This window comes from Aulostomus chinensis, chromosome 13 (genome assembly GCF_037954235.1).
Source record: "Aulostomus chinensis isolate RoL2024-O1b breed Wild chromosome 13, RoL_Achi_v1.0, whole genome shotgun sequence".
NCBI classification, from domain to species: domain Eukaryota; kingdom Metazoa; phylum Chordata; class Actinopteri; order Syngnathiformes; family Aulostomidae; genus Aulostomus; species Aulostomus chinensis.
This window is the reverse complement of record NC_141332.1, coordinates 25,874,216-25,894,160: the sequence shown is the minus strand read 5'-3', so window position 1 is coordinate 25,894,160 and position 19,945 is coordinate 25,874,216. Positions and strand designations below refer to the sequence as shown.

Sequence of the window (19,945 nt, the reverse complement as noted above, 5' to 3'; positions counted from 1 at the left end):
AAAACAGCGTGGATTGTGGTAGCAACATGTACAGCCAGTGTCCGCAGGGTATTTCAGTACTCATACTGGGGGTGTAAGTGTATACACAGCTTGTACTGTATGTGTAGTAGAAATATTACACTGTGAGCCACCCTTCTTCTCAGCTACGGGCTTTTGCTTTTTAAATCTGTACTCTTCATGATACGCTCCTAAAAACACCTACTTGGTTTAGCTCTTTTTTTCCTTGTCTTATTACTTTTCAACACAAAGCACTAAATATTACAGCACATTTCTCTGAGCTAAATCTGCAGCCTTACAGAACTTCCCAGATTGTGCCCCTTTGGATTAAGCTCTGCTGAGCTGAAAAATTGAACCGCCAGCCACCTATGGAAATTTGATAACAGAGGGTAACACTCTGAAGCTGACATCTGAATTTTCACTCGAGAGCGGCTGTGGCAGCGCGGTGGAAAGGCACACTCTCTGACAGCCATAGGTGGGTGACAAATTACAGAAATACCAAAAAAAAAAAGGAAGTGGATGGTATTTATTTAGAATAAAACTCCTCTTTGTGTTTTCTAGTGGATGGCTCAGAGTTTGTAGATCATATAGGAGTGTACTCAGGTGAAGAACATTACAAATTTGAAAGCAGAGAGGTGGAGGAGTGTGTGTGTGTGTGTGTGTGTGGGGGGGGGGGGTTCAATGCACTCGAGCAATGATTCTGGAAGTCTTTAGAACTACAGGGAGGGAGAACCCCATCCCAAAGTACTAAGAATATGATTATTTAGGGGAATTCCCTGATGACGGCGGCGACATAGCGACTGTCTCTCTCTCTCTCTCCGCCAACCGTTTACCTTCTGACTGTCAAGAGGTTTCTCCACTCATTTATTCAAGTTTTTCATCAACGTCTCATCCATCCCGTGACCTCATCCATGTAGAGAAGGGTAGAAGAAGAGATACTGAAGACTACGATTAAGGGCATTCCGGTTCCATGTGGAAATGCTCTCACGTCTTATTACTGATCCGTTTGAAGAAACATCTGGGACTACTCTGCCCCAGATCCCTTGTTGCCTCCTTTTGTCCGCCCACATTTCCTCTCATCCAGGCCTGAGTTGTGACTGTTTGATCCATCCAGAAAACCAATTACAAGTAGCAGGCAGCCTAATTGACTCAAATTTAATTTAAGACACTCATTTGTTCCACAGTCAAGAGATGGGCCAAGATTTATGCAGAGGGCCAGTGCTCTGCTTCGAGCAGAGAAGCAGCTTTGAAATTGAAATACTGGCTTTTGTGTAGGAAGCTGTGGGCAACCGTTCAATATGAAGTCAGTGGCTTGAAGAGACGGTCATTAATTTGAGATTGTCAATGCATGGGATTTCTAAAGTATCATAAAATGCAAATTCCCCATTAATTGAAGCAGCATAATGTGTCATAACAGCACTGCATTTCAATATGCAAATACACTGTAGCGCGTCGTTGGCGTGCTGCTGGTGAGGCTCTGTGCCGTTCCAGTTGCACGGAGAAGAAACAGCTCTGAGTGACGCGCCACACATCAGCAGAGAGACATGAAGGAAGACATGAAAAGAATTCTGTGGTCTGAATGCATAGAAATGGTAACGTTGCTGTCTCCCTTTCAAATTAACAGAAGACAATTATAGTTTTACGGCATTGGATAACAATAGCAGTTTTCATTGTTCAACAACAACAACAACAACAACAACAACAACAACAAACGCAGCGAATCCACCTGACGGGACTCAGCCAGGAATCATCCTGGGACAGTTCATGTTTTAAAGGTTTATCATCTCCGGTAGGAAGGAACGTTTTCAGTGCCGTGCGTCTGTGTTTTGTCCCTCGGCAGCTTGGTGGAGGAGCAAAGAAGAATCCAAATTTGGGGCTGATCCATGAACCACAATTAAAAAAGACTAGCTTAAAAAAAAAGGTGGGTTTGGCTGAGGTCATTCAGGTTCTGTGACTGAGCAAGTAATGAAGTATGAGGGGGTGACTTCCTGTTAGCACGTCAGCGTGTCCAACCTCAGAATGTTTTCTTATCAGCTCGTCAGCTGGCGTGAGCCACTTAGAGCATGAAGGATCGATCGATGTTGAAGTGTATCAATAAATAATGTCTCAGCTGGATTACTGTGCTGCAGTTTGCATGTGATTAAATAAAAAATGATGACGTGTGACAGAACAGCGGCGAGATTGTGTGACCTTGAGTGAAATTCCCTGGTACTCTGGGCTGATGGGAAGACTGGGGACCTGCACATGCCAGAGTGCTTGCCACTGGTTTAGATGTTTTTCATCTGGACATTTTATATCTCACACTTTTACATTTTGACCCAACCTACTTAACTCCAGAGCTACTTGATTTTCTTCATGTCCTACTTTTTGAAGTATTAAAAACAGATACCTAATTATACACTCAGACAGCCTTCTCCCAATTAGTGAGGACTCTTTCAAATTTTTCCAGTCAGAGATGAAAATGGGACAGCAGGACTCTTGTCTGCTTCCTCTATCTTTTTTTCTTTTTTTTGTGGTGCAGTTCTTATCAGTTGCGCCATACTGATGCTCAGCTCCGACACCTAAAAAAGAAAGGTGGAAAAGAAGATTCTGGTGACGATTCAGGACGATTGACTCACGTACGAGTGGACTTTCTAACCGAAAATGAAAAATCCGATGAAATAGAGAAGATGAGAAGACAAACAACAACCTGCGTCTGGGAGTCCACGAGACGAAGGTCTGGGAGGCAGGAAGGAAGGCAACGTCTGAGCTTTTCATCATGTCTAGTACCTGTGTATAATGACAGGAGGGTATATTGGAACGACTCAAGTCTCCAACTGGTCAGAGCTGCAGCATGAAGCAGTGATCGCAACCGGGGCTGTCAATCAATTCTATAAAAATAACGAATTAACCGCTTGAAAAGACAAAGCCAAATGCTGTGTGTGTGTGTGTGTGTGTGTGTGCGCGCGCACGTTGTATCTATCTTATTTGTATATACATCTTTTAATCCAAATTAACCACTCAACTCATTAGACCTTTACGAATATAAAACTGAATACAAAATTGCTTTGAGTGCAGCTGCATCTCTGCATCACTGCTGCCGGCTCCTTGAGGTGGCCGTTCGTCAATCGAATTTTGGAAGTTTTGTGGATTAAAACAACGGAGCGGCGAGGGGCAAAGGGAGACCCCTCTCCTGCTTGTCTTTCCGACCTGCCTGGTTGCTTCTCTCATGTCCAACTACACGGCTGGGAAGTTCTGCAGCAGCGTCTCTCAGATTTGATCCTGTTGACAACATCTGTGCACAGACAGACTCATGATGTGTACTCCAACCAGCCTCTGAGATCCCTCCAGGATCACATGATCACACACACACACACACACAGTGAAAACAATGCCCACCTGATGCTTTTGCAGCTGCTCAATGACACAGGCTCCCGGCTTCAGACGCAGCCCTGGCGTAACATCAAGAACACCTTAATTAAAGGTTGCACTTTGGTCAGTGTAACACAGGTAAACTACAGGTGCTGTGGCTGCTGGTTCAGGTGAGGCTGGAAGGGACGAGCACTGCTAGGAGCAAACAGGCTCTCGAGGGTGGAGGCGATACCGATGCACTGTTCATTCACACCAACCATAGGACACACGTTTACGTTTACTTGGGAAACACATTTGGATTTGTCGTGCGCTGTATAGAATTCTGACTCAGCAACAGATTTGGGTTGAATTTGATTTGGTAAAAAAAAAATAACTCAGAGAGTTTAAGTATTAAATTTGTTAGCCCAAATTACAGATTTGTATCAAGTTAGGCATTTCTAAGCTGTATAGTTTCTTAAAAAACAGAAATACCACATTGTGATTGTTTGTTCCTGCAACGTGTGCCTGTCACAGTGACCTTGACCTTTCTTTGACTACCAAAATTCTTTCAGTTCCTCCTCGAGTCCCAGTGGATGTTTGCGGCGTTCCTGAGATGTTGCCTCAGCTAAAATGGCAGAGGGTCAACCTGAGTACCAACTGGCTCCGGGCCACAGCTATCGAGCATGAGGGCCCTATAACCTCCTCGGAGCAGCACGGCGCAGACGTGCATCCTCACCAACACTCTCCAATATTCAAGTCTTATAAGAGGTGCAGACAAGAGTTCATTGAGCCAGTGCGTGAGGAGAATATTAAAATGTGTTAACTTACATTAACTAGGTTCACCCGCCATTGCCTCAGTGCAACACTTGAGTTCCTAGAGGTTCAAATCAGACCTGCAGCATCAAAAACAAGAGGATGAGAGGGTCGGGTGAGCAGCGTTTGAGCGAGCTCATCACGGCGAGGCTGTTGGGGTTGGATGAGCAGCATGTTCTCAAGGTACGACCGTTTCTACCGCAGTAGCACATACGAGCACGGCTCCATCTTTCCATCGCCTCCGCAGAAAGACGCCAATGTGACCTCACGAAAACCTATTCAGCAGATAAACAAAGCGTCTTTGTGTCAGCCAAGGCTTCACATTTACACCTCACACATACAACTGACTTTGTATTCATCAGTGCAATCTCCCCAGGTGTCATGATGGAAAAAATACTTACTGTTTCCTTGTAAGGACGGAGTGAGACACAAAAGATGCCCCCACAAGGGTTTGTCTCTTGTGCCACCCTTTTAATTGGATTTCTTTGAAAGTTCAGATTAACCTCGAGGGGTCTCCTTCTTGGCTGTGGCCTGACACTCCGTTTCAACCTGCCTCTCCATGACACTGATTAAATCACACAGTGTTTCTCGGGGCTGCTGCTCATCATGTCTAGACTTGCTTTTGGTTGATTGTTGTTCCACAAACAGGAGACGTTGCAGGGTCACGGGGGACGTATCCCCCCACTGAACACTCGCACTTTCTTGTGTGCTTAAATAATCCTTTGAAGTTCACGCAAAAGTGCAACTTCATGATTCACAAACACCAGAGCTGCATTTCTATCCCCTATAGAGTCGGGTCACAGAAGTTCACTTTCTAATCAGCATTTGCAAAGAATTATCATCCAAGCCAAGTATGATAAATACACACTGCACACTCACCCCACTGCTCCACAGACTCACGTTCTTCAGCTGAACTGGAACTATGACAGCTGCGGCAAATTTAGGTCCCCTTCTCTGATACTTCCTGCTCATTTAAAACTCCTCTGATACTTGCTTGTTAGAAGTATTTTTTTCATGACGGCCCATCCGTAAGCCTCATGAATAGTCAGTGTATCCATCATTACCTTGATTGTAATCAAGCCTTTAATAATCATGTGTGATTAAATGCTGCAGCAGTTTTTGAATCCACTTCCTCTTCTGTACTTCCATGATCCTCCCAGACCACTGGAACATTAAAGACAACATGCATTCATTCAGAAACTGCACTCTTTTGTGTTTTGTGTTAACTCGTCCATCATTCCACAGTGCAGCAGGTAGTTGACCAAGAAATCTGACTTGATCGACTAAAGGCATTTAGAATGTGATCAAATCAGTTTGACAGAACAAACATTTACTCTTCAACGTGTGCGTTGCAGTGATGTTGACCCCGAACAACCGAAATAGTTTCAGGTTACCGTCAAATCGCAGTGGACACTCAAACCCAATTTGAAGCGGCTCGTTGAAGGCGTTCCAGAGACATTAGTAATGAGAATGGGACGCACGTACGGACAGACAGATGGTCAACCTAAACACATCACGCCTCCTAACCACATCTCTCGCCAGGGTGGAGGCATTAAAATGCATCTGAAGTAGAATTCGTGTGTAACAGAGCAACAAAAACCGCAGCAAAGCACGTCCTCGTGTCATATTTCTCTACTTTGCATCCATTTCTTTGCCTCGTTCAGAATAGGGACTTGTTATGCTGCAGTTCAGAGCTCATGATTAAATAACAGCCATTCTTTTTTTAAGCAGATTACAGTCGCTGTTTCCCACCGGCCTTGGAAATGTGCAGTGTGCCGGTTTGAAACAAAGAGGCAGGCAGGTGAGAGCAGCGGCTCCTATGGAATGAACGGATCCTGAAACATTAATGCAGGAGGCAACTGGTCCTCAGCGCTGTTTTCATTTCACCTCCGGAAAAAATACATACAGGCCGCTGTGAGACACTGTGATGCAGGATATACAGTACCTCTGTATGTACTGTTTACCCTTTGTACTATGAGGGGGAGGTGGATCCAGCATGCCCAGTTTATTTTAATTCCCCCACTTAACAAAACACAAGGCTAACTGCAGTCATGCAATGTGTCATAATGGCCATAAATGCACAAATAACAAGATCTATGGTGAAAGATCCCCAGTGAGGCCAGTGAGGCGTTCAGAGTCCAGCTGTGAGGGAGCTGTGACGGCGTACAGAGAGGATCTCATTAAATTTCTATCGTAGACCCTAAAGATGTCTGGTTCCCCCTCCATGATGATGTGTGACAGCTGCCAAGTATTTTTTTTATCTTGTCACATGCGGATTGAAGAATTACTGGCATGCAAGAGAAGAGCAGGGCTTCTGGAGGGAACTGACACGATGGTCCGGGTGAAGCGGCTGGTTTCAAGGATGAAGCGGCGAGTCAGACAAGCTGTGACTGGACCTGCTTTGTTTAGTGTCTCTGCCCGCCTGATAGCAACTCTGTTTGCTCTGTTCACACATTTCATGTAAAACTGCAGGCAGAGGAGCTCGATCACAACTTTGAGGCCATTTTGTCACATCCGGATTTTTTGTTTTATCTAAAAGTAAAATCAGTGTCCTGGATACGATGTAAAAACAAGAACGTGCCAATCATCTCAGATGCTGTGAGCTGGATTGAAGGGGTCGCGCGTAGTTACTGTCAGTTTGAGACCGTTCGGCTCCGTGAATCATGTGATCTTCTGTCATCATCGACTGGCTCGAGTGTGGATGCGGGAGAAATGGATTGCAAACGTATTTAAAACTGTAATCAACACAGCTATTAATGGTAACCACCAACGTGCTGTACACAAGCATGGAGTGAGACCCCAGAAAGTACAAGTTGAAGTACTCCATGTATGGAGTCTTGAACTAGTAACCTAACCCACACCAGAGAAGAAGACGGGGGCTGGAGGGTGATGCATCTCCAGCTTCGACAGCAGCATCCCTGCATGTGTGTGGTGTCGACCAAGTGGGCGGGGGTGAAGAGACAAAATAAGACTAGTAAGTGTCATCAGATAATTCTATACTGTCAGGGCCCACATTCCATCCTGGGGGTGCAGACATCCCACAGGGGCACCCAGCTTGGATCACTTAGGGTTCCTCTGGTTCCTTTCTTTATTTTTCCAGATCTGCCATCGAGACTTGAGCCGTACAGCCAAACGTGACGCTTTTAGGAAGGCGTCTGTTTTGTGAGATCAAAACCCTCAGCAGACCTGGCATCAAAGCCTGGCTGTTGAGAGCTTGTTAATATCTAATGCTACGAAGCTTAATGCTCAGAATCACCACTGGCAGGCAGAAGGAGGTCTCTCACCACACCGTCAGACATGTTGGCCTACTTATACTGCAGCTCCCACTGGAGATATGGTAAATAAATTATTTACCAGGACGCTGGAGTGGTTGAAAGGCCGTGTGTGCTGCTGTCTACGAAAAGAAAATCCATACTCTTTGCTCTGAAATCAAACATCCTGAGTAGCTGGTGACCGTGTATCACCCAGCATACGTCAATATGCAGTGGGTGTGGGAAAGGTTTGGAATCCTAAAATGATGGATTGCTGCAGAGCTGCTGGAGAATGCCTCTGCCCACGCCCACTGCTCCTCTCTGGCGTCTGCTCATGTCGCAGCACCGTGAGTGTCACTGGCTCCGCTGTGACATGAGCAGCGCCTTCAATATGGGGCGGTGGACTGTGATGCCAATGTGTCCGTGTTCAATGGGATATTTGTTGTGTTGTATTTAAAATAGAGGATTGAATTTCTAGGGCTGTACCAGCCTCCCCTTCTCAAGGAAACGGTGGCAGGTGGAACCGTCACAATTCCGGGGGGGGCAGCGCAGCCCAGCCCTTTTTTATAAACATTTGAACACAAAAGCAAGTCCTGTGTTTCTATTCTTCTCCTTCCTCCATCCATCAAGAAAGAGAAATCCATGATGTGGCATTAACAAGCAAATGCCATGCCTGTGTGCAGAGAGACGGCACATTTTCAGCGACTCAGAAGTTACAGGTGTGGCTCGACGAGCGCAGACAGGCGCATCATCTGTTCATTGCTCCCGAAATGAAGAGACACGACAACACAGCAAAAAATGTCACGTACATTTTGATGAGGCGGTGAAAGCCTTCTCAAGGCAAGCGTCAGAAGAATCCTTGAAAACATCAGCGGGGATTCTTTTAATCAACATTCTGTCATTTGATCAGCGTCGCTGCGGGCAATGACGGCAAGAATTAAAGAAATAAGACTTGAAAGAACAAGTAATGAGAACGATAAAAGCGGAGACTAAACCTCATCCTCGCACCTGCTTCACTCGTGACATCCCATAATGGCGTAAAATGAAGGACTGAGATGCTCAGAGACATTTCGGTATTAAATTCTCAATTATTCATTTGAGTTATAAGAGGATAATGAAAAGGAGGGAAATTAATGAAGAGGGCCACCTTTAGCTCAGGGTATCAATCTGTTCTCATGTATAATTTAATCACTTCCTTGTGGACAGGGTTCGAGTTCCACGGAGCCCAGCTTCCACAAGGAGGCTCATGAAATCCTACATCTGCGGGGGGCCACTGGTACCATACCAACAACCAATATTTGAAAAGTACATACAGTGCATTTTTAAAGTAGTCAGTATTATTTACATTAACAAGCCCCGACAAGTGCAGCCTGCAGTGAGGGTGGCTGGCAGGGAGCTGCAAGAATCAAAGAAATGTCTCTGATGTAGCAAAGTACTTTTGCCATGTTGCTGTTACTCATCCTGTTACTTCCAGATCAAAATGGTAGCAGCTTTTCTTCACAGCTTTTTTTTTTCTTTTTTTCTTTTTGCAGAGTGCTGAATTCTACAGCGTCAAGCTCCTCGGAGGAAAGACATGTAGTAGTGAAGCTGCGCGATTGTGCATTACGTCCGAGGGAGATTTCATTTCGTTGAAAAGCTTCAAAAACAAAGCTTGAGCTGCACTCAAGCCAAACGGCGCTGGTGTAGAAGGTGAAGACGCCTGATAACGCGATGCGCTCGGCAGATACTTGGAGGATAAATGAAGAGGAATGAAGAAAATATATTCAAGGACATTACGGCCAACATTCTACCTAGCAACATGATAGTCCTGGGTATTGGCCAGGATTTCTGCATGATAAATGGGTCGCCATAGAATCATATATTATGATATGATTCAATGCATACTGTAAAAATTTAAAAAATCAGCTCTCTGTGGATCTCCTGGGTAATTTCAGAATATGTGTGTCACATTACACTGATAATGAACATTTTATCAATACTTGGACTGGAATATCTTTACAGTATTGTAAAAAAAACAAACAAAAAAACCCCACTATAACGCCTTATCCATTTTATCGCACTGCCCTCCTGAGAAACTATAAGTTTGCTCTCCCGTGTTTTCAGCAGCAGTGGGTCTTCCTGACAAGACAAAAGAAATCTGAGAAAGAGGCCAGCAAGACCTGCAGGGGTAGATTCCAACAGTATGATGATAACAGTATGATCAAGCCTGTCACGAGCAACACAACGGTGCTGGTAACTACGCGTAAATGCTATGTTTCCCAGGGAAGAGATGACTCTGGACATTTGGTTTCTTTGCCTGACGCCCACCTCAGTAGCAAGCGTCAGTTTAAGCCCTCGTCAGTTTAATGGGCACGTAAGAAGAACAGTCGGCAGCAGCGGCCTTCACGTACGATGAAGTACTTTGCCCTGGCAACGCTTGTTGAAGGAGAATTTCTCATTTGCTTTCATCAGCAAGTTAGTGGGACTCATTGAGGAGCAGGTTTCTGGAGAATCAAGGCCGCTGCTTCCTCCTCACCTCTCTGCTCTGCGCTGCTTCTCTGTGATAAAACGCTGCAGCAGAGGGACTGGGAACATGTACTACATCAACCTCTGCACCATCTCCAATAGCACGTCTGTCCTAAAATCCGTCATGCCACGTTATTAGTACCACGGCAGAACCTCCGTCCGCTGAACTATGTCTGATTCGTTTCATCAAACTGCCAGTTCAGGCATCAAAGACTGAGGAAGAGAGGGAAAATTCTCATTTAAAACTCGGGTGCAGCAGCTCGGTCCAGCTCTGCTTTTGATGGGCAGGATTATCATTCAGGCATGGGGAGGCAGTGATACATGAAGGACAGCCCTGCATCAATCTTCCGCCTCTTACTCTCACAGAGCAGAGCGCTGAGGGGTTCATCAATATACCAAAAACCTGTGAGCATGTGCACAAAGATATTTGACATGCCATTTACCACAGCTGACACCTGGGCGGCAGGAAACTTTCAAACTTGCTGACATTCAGCCCGTGACCTTCTCACCGCCGTTCTTAAAGCTGCCGGTGAACCCTATTGCCCCCAACTTCCTCCTGGGATAAAGAGCACCGAAAGGTCACCTGAGAAGTTCATGTTCATCATCTGTTGATGTGATAAAGGCTAATAAATACGCCTCACTGAGGTTCAGGTGGCTCTCCTGGGGCTTCTGTTTTGCATTCTAATTATGAACTTACACTTTCTGAGACGCCATTAAACTTCCATTCTCTTTTTATTCCAAGTGCCCAATTAATCATGTGATGTTTGATGCGGGGAGCACAGAGGAACCTCCTGGACTAATTTATTGGTGGCAGACCTGCGCTGTTGACTGACATTATCAGCCACGGATAACGACCCCAGTTAATTGCATATTTGGATGAGGTGGTCAGAGAAGCGACTCCATTAAAACTATGAAATTATTTATTTCAATCACAACCTTGATGGAGACAAAGTACATTTACGCGTTACGATGGTCTCCAATGAAGAATATCAAATCAAGTAATTGTTATTTTTTTTCTAACTATTTGCTGAAAGGTTAAAGAAATGCCAGCTATTTTCAAATGGTAATTTTTACCTCGTTTTGCTGTTGTTAGCTTCTCCATTAGCTTCAAGCTAAATCGACATGGCTGGCTCTTCCTGTATTCTGGAGTCACAAAGAGGAGATACAGGAGGGACGGCATGTCTTTGGGTGAAGCATTGCTTTAATGTTCTGGATCCGACAGTTTAATTCTACTCTGCTCTCAGAAGCTCATTGAAAGTTGCTTTTCATGTGTTTTCATTGTGTTTTAGCAGCCGGCCCAGCTGCCCTGTGAGCAGCTCCACTGAAGCGTCAGTCCAGCAGCTACATTCTCTTTTGCTGCTCCAGCAATTTCGGACAGCGACTACTTTAACTGCAGGGCTGCCATCCCCCTGTTGGCTTTGTCCCTGAGGCAATGGCTCTTGAACCAGAGTGGCACTCAAATTTGAACTGCGGTCCTTTGCCCTTGGGCTGAGACACAAGAGCGAGAAGAGCAACATTTTACCATTTTTTGGAAAATGCCCGGATACATGTTTCTGGGTAAAGTCCACACTGTTTGACTTTACTTTTTAGTCTCTTTGTCCACCTGATTTTTTTTCTGGCTGAAAATGCCAGGTGCCTCTTGAAAGCACACTGCTGGGAGAATTTGACGGCAATTTGGAGGAACAGCGTTCAGTTGCTACGATACGGAATGCCTGTGGAGGTAAAATGTTGGCACGTGTTTTGCTCTGGGTGTTAGGACTGAGCCACGAATTGAGAGAAGACAGAGTCGTCGAGTTGTGAGGATTAATGAGATTTTGTGAACGAGGAGACGTCTTGACAAGTGCAATCATCTTGTTCAAGAGCTCCTCATTGTTGTTGTTCTGCACTTGAATAATGTGATGGTTTGTCTCGGCATCTCTCAACTGTGATTGGACAACTGGGTAAAAAAAACTGACAGAGACGGGCGCTGCAATTCACTCAAACTGGAATATCATCCAACTCTTGGAAACTGGAAAATCACTCAGAACACTGCTGGCGTTTGTTGGATTGGACAAAAACAATTAAAAGACATGCTGGCTGCAGAAAAAAAAATGTTTGTGGTGGACACAGGCTAGGACAGTTAGCGTCCCAGTCCATGCTGCACCTTCACAATGGCTTCTTCAGTCTGTTCTCTTGTGCACCAGTGGACACTGGGGACCACAATTCCGGGATATTGACTTACAGTCTCCTCTGTGAAAGCATGTGTTGTTCGTCTGCTTCTGCAGGCTACATGAAGAGTATTGGATCTTCCCTGCACCTTCGTCCCCATTCGACTCATTTAACTGTGTGCCATGAAAACATTGTCTCCAGGTACCGTCCCCGGTGGATCGATTTTGCAGCGTCTTCTCTCCTCCAGCTGTCAGGAGGAATGAAGCAGAAACGGCGGTCACTGACGGACATTAGCGTTTATGTATCACGGTATCTCCCAGGTGTTATTGTCACCCTGCAGGATCCTGGCTGGTTGCATTTTGATTTCATAACCGAAGACAGAAAGTAATGTCTTTATAAAGAGAAGACAACTTGCAGCCAGATGAGAGGCTGGGGGTAATAAATGTTGCTTTTATAAATCACAGTACAAACTATCATATCTACGCGAGGTGGTGGAGTTACTGCTTTATAACACGTAATCAATAACTGCAAATCCATCGTCATCTTCCACTTATTCCTACACATTAAGGGTCGTGGGGGGGTGGAGCCTATCCCAGCGTCAACGGGCAAGAGGCAGGGTTCACCCTGGACAGGTCGCCAGTCCATCGCAGGGCCAACATAGAGAGACGAGCAAGGACCTCCCAATATCATCTGTATCACAAAATAATACAATATCAATATTAGGGGCGAGAATATAAATATCACGAGGTTGAAATGATAGGTTTGTGCTATATTTGTACATCAATTTTATTGTACATCCCAAATAAATGGAGGACGAACTGGTATTTAGAACCTAATCTGTCATTGCAAAGACACAAAGTGACTTCAGTTTGATTAAAACAAGATCACGTAACATTTAAAAGCATCGCAAAGCAAAGCAAAGCAAATAATTTACTACATTTCAGAGAGGAAAAACCTCCCCTGAGGACATTTTTGGTCTCCACACTGAATGAGAGAGGTTTGGAATGCAAATGTATGCAGTGAAGCAGCCACTTCCTGTCCTTGGTGGACTTCTCTGGGCAGGATGCTGAGTGCTGATGGTTGTAGAGACATAATTACAGCCCTGGCGAATGTGCTTAAACTCTCCACCTAACAAGTTCACTGCTTCAAGATGACAACTGACTCTGAGTAATTCATCCGACACTCACACTTCTCTGCACAATGTAAAATGTTATTGTTGGGAATCATTTATCCAAACGTCGAACACAAATTCGAGCGCCGTGCTGCATTAAGCATCCAGATCGGATCCATTTTTTCTGTATGCTGCGTTTGAAATGTGTCCATGGAGATTTTTTTTACATTTATTTTAAATACCCGGAGGAATGCGTTGTTGCTTGACGAGGAAAAAGACCTGTCGAAATGTAAGAGCTGCCAACCAACGCTACTCTCGTGTTACGTTAACGTGTGTGTTTCAGGTGTTCCACACGAGTTCTCACCACCACTCAGTGTTGAGTCTGTGTCTGAGATGACCAAAGTCGTGGAAGTTACCGGCAGAGTCGACCAGCTTTCACTCTTCTGTGTTTCTGGTGAGAATGGAGTTCTGAGGTCCGGCCTCTAATTATTCACCAGGGTTGTGTGTTCCCATCAATGCCAATCAGAACAGAGTCAATAACTACCTGTGTCTCCTGCAGGGTCATTTGTTCTGAGGGTGAACGCCAATTAAACCTGCTCCAACCGCTGAGACATCCCCGGTGCACGTGTGTTCACGGCTTTTTGGCCGGTGGGAGATGGACTCCAGGTTAACACTGATGGGCAACTACCAGGGCACGAGTCCTAATTGGCTCGTCACCAAGGTTGGGTCGGGTGAAATGATATCCAAGCTGCAACTCAGCCAGCTTCCCTTGATTGCTGGTGTATTTGTGCAGGTGTGTGTGGTGTGTGCAGGGAGCTCCCGACTCCCCACAATTCATTTTCACAATCATGGAGGAGCTTGTTGTGAAGAAATCACCTATTAGGGATTATTTTGGTTTCAAACCAGATGGAACCGGCAATCCAAATGACCAAAATGAAGCAATTTGGCATTTTTTCAGACGTATAGTGCCGACTGACGAGCTGAACAGAATTATTTGGGGAGGAAATAAGAGACAGATGGCATCAGATGAAGGACGCCTCAGCTTGCAGCCTCCAAGTGAGCAACCCACATGCTAGTATGTGATCAGGGGGCAGAACGGCACCATTTCTCTTCTAGCGGTCGAATAGGTTTTATGAACTCTTGGTCAGAAACAGACAGCAACAGCGTTGCTTTTACTGTTGTCAGTTTGTTGTTCCTTTTCTTCCCCTATGACCTTAGTAGCCCGTATTTCTCTTTTTTAGGTTTGTCCAACTCTGTCTTATTTTGAAATGTTCTTCCCTCTGATGTTTTTGTGTTTTTCCCTCCTTTTTTTTTTTTTGACCTCCTGCATCTTTTTGAGTTACTCAGCCCTGGCCAGCCCCAGCCTGGGCCCTGTCCCAGTAACTGAAGCCAGTCAGAGAGAAACCCAGATATGCCAGCGTCCATCTTGACGACGGTGCTCAACAGTTTATGTCCTTGTGTAAGTCAAGACACATTAACGGTGTGTGACGTATTCTCGCATCTGTGCAGACTCTGTCTGTGTGCTAGACCTTCCTGTTTCTGGAAAACCGGGAGCAGTCCTATGAAATTGAATGCAACTTTGCTATAGAAATGTAAATAGGTTGATGCTACTCCAGGAGGTACGACACATGCATGCTTTGAAGTACCTGGAGCTTTGAATAAATGCCTTGAAGACATTTCTCTAAGTAAAGGAACCACACGTTTTCCATAGGTGAACGTTTTATAAGCAAGGGAAAATTACCAAACGCTACATATGGAGGACAGAAGGGAGATCACACGAGCTGCCAGTTGATTGGAGAGCAATACCTGTATTATAGTCCAAATAATGGAGTATCGTGTGCTCAGCTTTCGTGTGAGCTATGAGGGAAATGAGGAGGTAAAATAAAGAAAGAAAGAACCTCTGGGACTCCTGAGAAAGTCAGTCTTGATCCATTTCAAACCAATCCTTTCAATTCAACTGCAAAGAGCACAATCTGCATTGGAAATTTCAGCAAACCAACCAAAACACAGAGGATTATGGGATGTCTGTGTGCAGCACTTGATGTAAACAAAACTTCAACCGGAACAGACGTCTGGGCCAAGGAATTTATGAACGCGTGTGAAATTTTTGACCAGTTAGAAACCCTCTCTTGTACAACCCTCAACAAATGCTTATATTTCCAAAATAAAAATGTGGTCTGCTTGCATTTGTGCAGGGTAAAACCAGCCCAGAGTCAGAAGAATAAGGAACCAGATGCATCCAGGTCAGTCAGACTCCGACCAGCCAAACCAAAGACTACGGTTATGAAAGCGCTCTCAACCTGGTAGGGAGTTTGATGACGACACGAACCTTTGAAGTCTGAACAGGGTTGAATGTTGCAGTAGTCGGAGGCTTCCAGAGCCAGACAAGGCTAGCAGAGAGAGACCACTGAGCGCTCCTGCCTAGCTGCCTGCTCCGAAACACAGACCACAACAGAGCAGTAATTGGGGCAAAAATAGGTTTCCCTCCGTGTCCATACTGCTCCCTAATCCATATCTCCCTCCTCATTTCACTCCCCGCCATAAAAAACCTCAGTGCACAGGCGACCAAAATAATCCAATCAGCTCGCTTCCATGGATTTCATTTGCAGTTAATTGCCTTGCCTGCACTTAGAGGTCATTCGCAACGTTGCAGATCCTGCCAAGGGCGCCGCCATCTACATCTCCATAATGGTCACGATTCCCAATGGGATTACCAGCAGTGGCACCTCCACATTCTGCGCGCCTCTGAAGCCATTACCCTCGGTCGAGCGCCCAAGCCCTGCAGCATGTCAAATGCTGTTACTGCACAACGCTCTACTCATTTAGAACCAATTGCCATGTGCTATGCGGTCCTTAAATATGTGTCTGTGTTTGCTGCGTCCTGCCAAACCTCCACAGAGCTTTCTATGTCTCTATTTTCAGTTTGGAGTCAGAGTTGACCATCTTTGTGGACTGCAGATGCTGAGAAATCACTGGCTCATTTTTCTTTTAAACAAGGGTTTTCTTGCAAAGTTTGTCAAGGGTTTTTTCACAGCAGACTGCAACTGCCTTGGCTGATACTTAATCACATCTCTTCTCCATTTATTGCCCTCTGAATAAAGAGCACCATTCTCATCCCTTCTTCTTCTTCTTCTTCTTCTTCTTCTTCTTCTTCGTCTAGACTGTTTGTACATGGCGTTTGAAGCCAGGGCTGCTTCTACAGCCTCTGCTGCTGCAGACAAATGAAGGCAGAGAGGAAGGAGGAGAGAGAGAGAGTGTAAGAGCAACAAGAGGCGGAAACGATCGAGGAGGAGCAGCAAATGGGGTGTCTTGTCTGTGGAGGACGTGTTCATACAGATCAAAGTGATCATTTGGGGAAAATACATTCATTATACATTGAAGCAACCCTGAATAATAAAGAAAGTCTGGCCCAGCAGCAGTGCTGTGAGGAACGTCGGAGGCTCCGTCAGCGTGGCAACGTGCATTTACCACATCTATCAGACGGTCTGCTGAATTATAAATGACTGAGTCGCACCTATAGGTCCCTCTGCCGCAGTGGCAACTGAATCAGAATTCATGGATACGGCATCAAACCATTTTATTCACACGAAGCAGCATTTTTTACCATGGAGCCGAGCCTGGACGTGGGCTCCCTCCCATCTCGTCAGTTCAAGTTTCTCACTGCGACTTTATGTACTAAAACTCTTATTGAAAATATGGCATTAATATTTCAGTTTTTTTAACAAATGAAATCCGGTCAAATGGTGAAGTTACACTGTAAAAACAAGTTCGTGAGGCAACCGGGTATCGATAAAGAAAATTGTGAAACAAATTTAAGAGCCCTGATAATTTTCTATAGACTTTTATATTTTTAGTTTGTCCTTTTTAAAAAAAAAAAAAAAATTCCTTCATAATCAGGATGCAACTCCCTGAGGGGTTCTGGACTAATTTTGGACCCTTCCCTACTTCAAGGTTTTTGATACCATAGTGTGTGCAAAAATGCAGGCAAACACTGACATAAACTCAGGTTCACTTCCTCAGGTCGAAAGGAAGCAAACTTTAAAATGCTTGTTTTCTGAATGGAGTTTGGTTTGTGGTTGAAGTTTTAAATCTCTTTTTCCGTCCGTCTGTGTCGTCAGGACCCAGCTCTCCTCCCTCATCCCTTCCTCATCTGTATTCTCAGTGTGTCCTCACAAATTCTGCAGGGATGTCTGTTGCTGTTGCCACCATGAACACGCCATGGACACGCCATGGACACGCCATGAATTTCCATACAAATCGACTCTATTCCATAACAGCTGTTGGTGTGTGACAAAAAAAACCCACAGTGGAAGGAGAGCACAACCCCTGTGCTCGTTTACGGAGACAAACATGTACATAAGAAATACCACGATGTTTGTGTCTTTGTCCTGTGAGTTTCTTACATGGAAATGAAATTAAAGTTATGAATATTAACTTCAGTCCCCCCCCCCCCCCCAAAAAAAGTAAACCCAGAATTCAAGAGAAATTAACTGACATAAACATTTCAGCTAATTAAAATTGGTTTCTTTCCCTGTAAATCTAAATGACTGTGAACTTTCCTTCTGCGGTTAATAAGCAGCGCTCTCTTTTATGGATTACGAGATAGAATCCGCCGATGACGATGAGTCGCCGTGAGCCGGAGAGAGCCGCAGCTGATGGATGACTAATAACTAAAACACCGACAACAGAACAGCTCATTATCCCAGACAAAAGAGACGAGACAACGAGACTTTCACACAACATTCAAACGACGCTTAAATGAATACATATTCACTGTTAGTCATATTCAATTTGCACACACACACACACACACACACACACACACACACACACACACACACACACACACAGAGTTCATAACCATATAAGCAGATCCAGATCCATCATTTAACTAAAGTCTCCACAGAAAGTAAACTGTAAGCTTACACGTGATCTCTCATCTTCAGTGTGTGTGTGTGTGTGTGTGTGTGTGTGTGTGTGTGTGTGTGTGTGTGTGTGTGTGTGTGTGTGTGTGTGTGTGCGCGCATGTCAAACACACTCTTTTGACATTACTGGGCAGCTGGATTCACGTGAACACAAAACCACACCAGTCTGTCTCGTACGCACACCCAAAGCGTTTGGCCAATCAGCCTCCTTTTACGAGAAAGAGGCGTGGCCAAGGTGAGCCATCTGATAGCAAGATGGTTCATCCGACCACCTGCCGACTACGTCTTGGAAGTGTCTGCTCTTCTCTGAAAACGCAGGACTTGCCAGCGTGTGCCACCAATGTCACTGAGGTCAGAGGTCAAGTGGTCAGCCCTTCATCCCTGTTTGTTTGAGACTATTTCAGAGCTGCTGATTGCTCTTGATAGGTTTTATTCAACTCCGGTTCACATGATTATGAATCTTTACGATTGAATTTGGACTCCTTGTCATTTTCTGCGGTCTAACAAACGTCAGAATGGTTCCGATTCAGTCTTGAGGTGCATTTTCTCGGGTCTCTGCGATAAACTCTGCAGCCGTCTTCTTTCAGTCGGCGGTCTCAGATGTGAGGGAGAGCAAACATGAAAAGACTCCAGCCTGCCTTCCTTCTGGCTCTCCAAACCAAAGAGCCATCATCTTCACTTCAAGGACCCAGCAAGAACAAAGAGATGAAAGAGACGGAGCATTTCGCTGAAGCAATTGAACTTTTGACTTTCCAGCCATGTGGGATATTACACGGCCAGAGGGGTCCCTGCACATTCGGCCATGTGAAAAAGAAGAAGAACAACAACAAAAAAAACAAATTTTAAAATTCTTTGTTCAAAAAAAAGTGTTTTTCTGTCCCTTCAAACAATTCCTTTTTATTTTCTGTATTAAGAGGCGGAATGGAGACAGAAATGAAAGCAAACATATCAAAATAAGAGCCCGGGGCTTTTATGCTCCTGTTTGGGTTTGACTGGAATTAACATGGTAGATGTTCCCTGTTGAGTTTATAGAGTTTGTGGTTCCGTTCGGAGCTCCAGTCTCTGTCTCTCTCGTGATGTCAGTCTGGCACCGTATTTTGAGCTGCTCTGTTTACATGCACCCGGTCCTTCAGCAATCTGTGCTTGTAAGGTAATTCAGCTTGTAGATGTAGCTGTAATACGCTCCCTCGCCTTCTCCCCATTAAGCTGCCGCAGTCAATTTCCCTCATTCAGTCCGACAACCTCCCGTACTGACAAACTTGTGCACTGAGGAAAGAAGCATCCTGCACGCTGAACCTTCTTCAATAAACCAAAACTCTTGTTTCGCTCCGATTTATCATGAGCTCCGGTTAACGCTCTGAGATTTCTACATGCACACACAAGGTTTCCTTCTCAAATCCTGCTCATTAATGTGTTCGACTGCGACGCCTCACCCTCACCAGGAGAGTCCCGCCCCCTGACCGGTGCGACGCGTCAGCAGCTGATTAGAACATCACCGTTTCACAGGTGTGTCTCGGCCCCAGTTGACGACCGACCTTGAGAGACGTTTGATTGATGTTTAATTAAACTTGTCTTTTTGGAAGAACGTGATTAAACACATGAACTGCGGTAAAAACTGAGGTGAAAACTGCAATATTCAGAGTGGGATGAGGGTCCTGTCAACATCCTGTTTCCCCCGCGTCTCAGACTCCCATCGTTCACTGTCATTGAGCCTGCACAGCCATTCAAAGTGAAACACGCCCAGAGATGATTTTTGTAGATTTCTGTTGCCTGAGACGAATGAAACGAGTGTTTCACCAAATTCATCCAGAGCTTCAGCAACATTTAGACAAGCCCCTCCCCTTTGAAACAAGTGTGAATCTGTT

General features: G+C 45.0%; 1 long non-coding RNA gene across 1 annotated transcript; it reads left to right on the top strand.

Annotated features, from left to right (window-relative positions):
- The first annotated feature begins 14,354 nt into the window (after positions 1-14,354).
- Positions 14,355-16,588, top strand: LOC147251527 (uncharacterized). The gene is made up of 3 exons (XR_015119077.1): positions 14,355-14,614; positions 15,351-15,398; positions 16,316-16,588. It is a non-coding gene; the product is annotated as an uncharacterized LOC147251527 (long non-coding RNA).
- Positions 16,589-19,945: the final 3,357 nt, after the last annotated feature.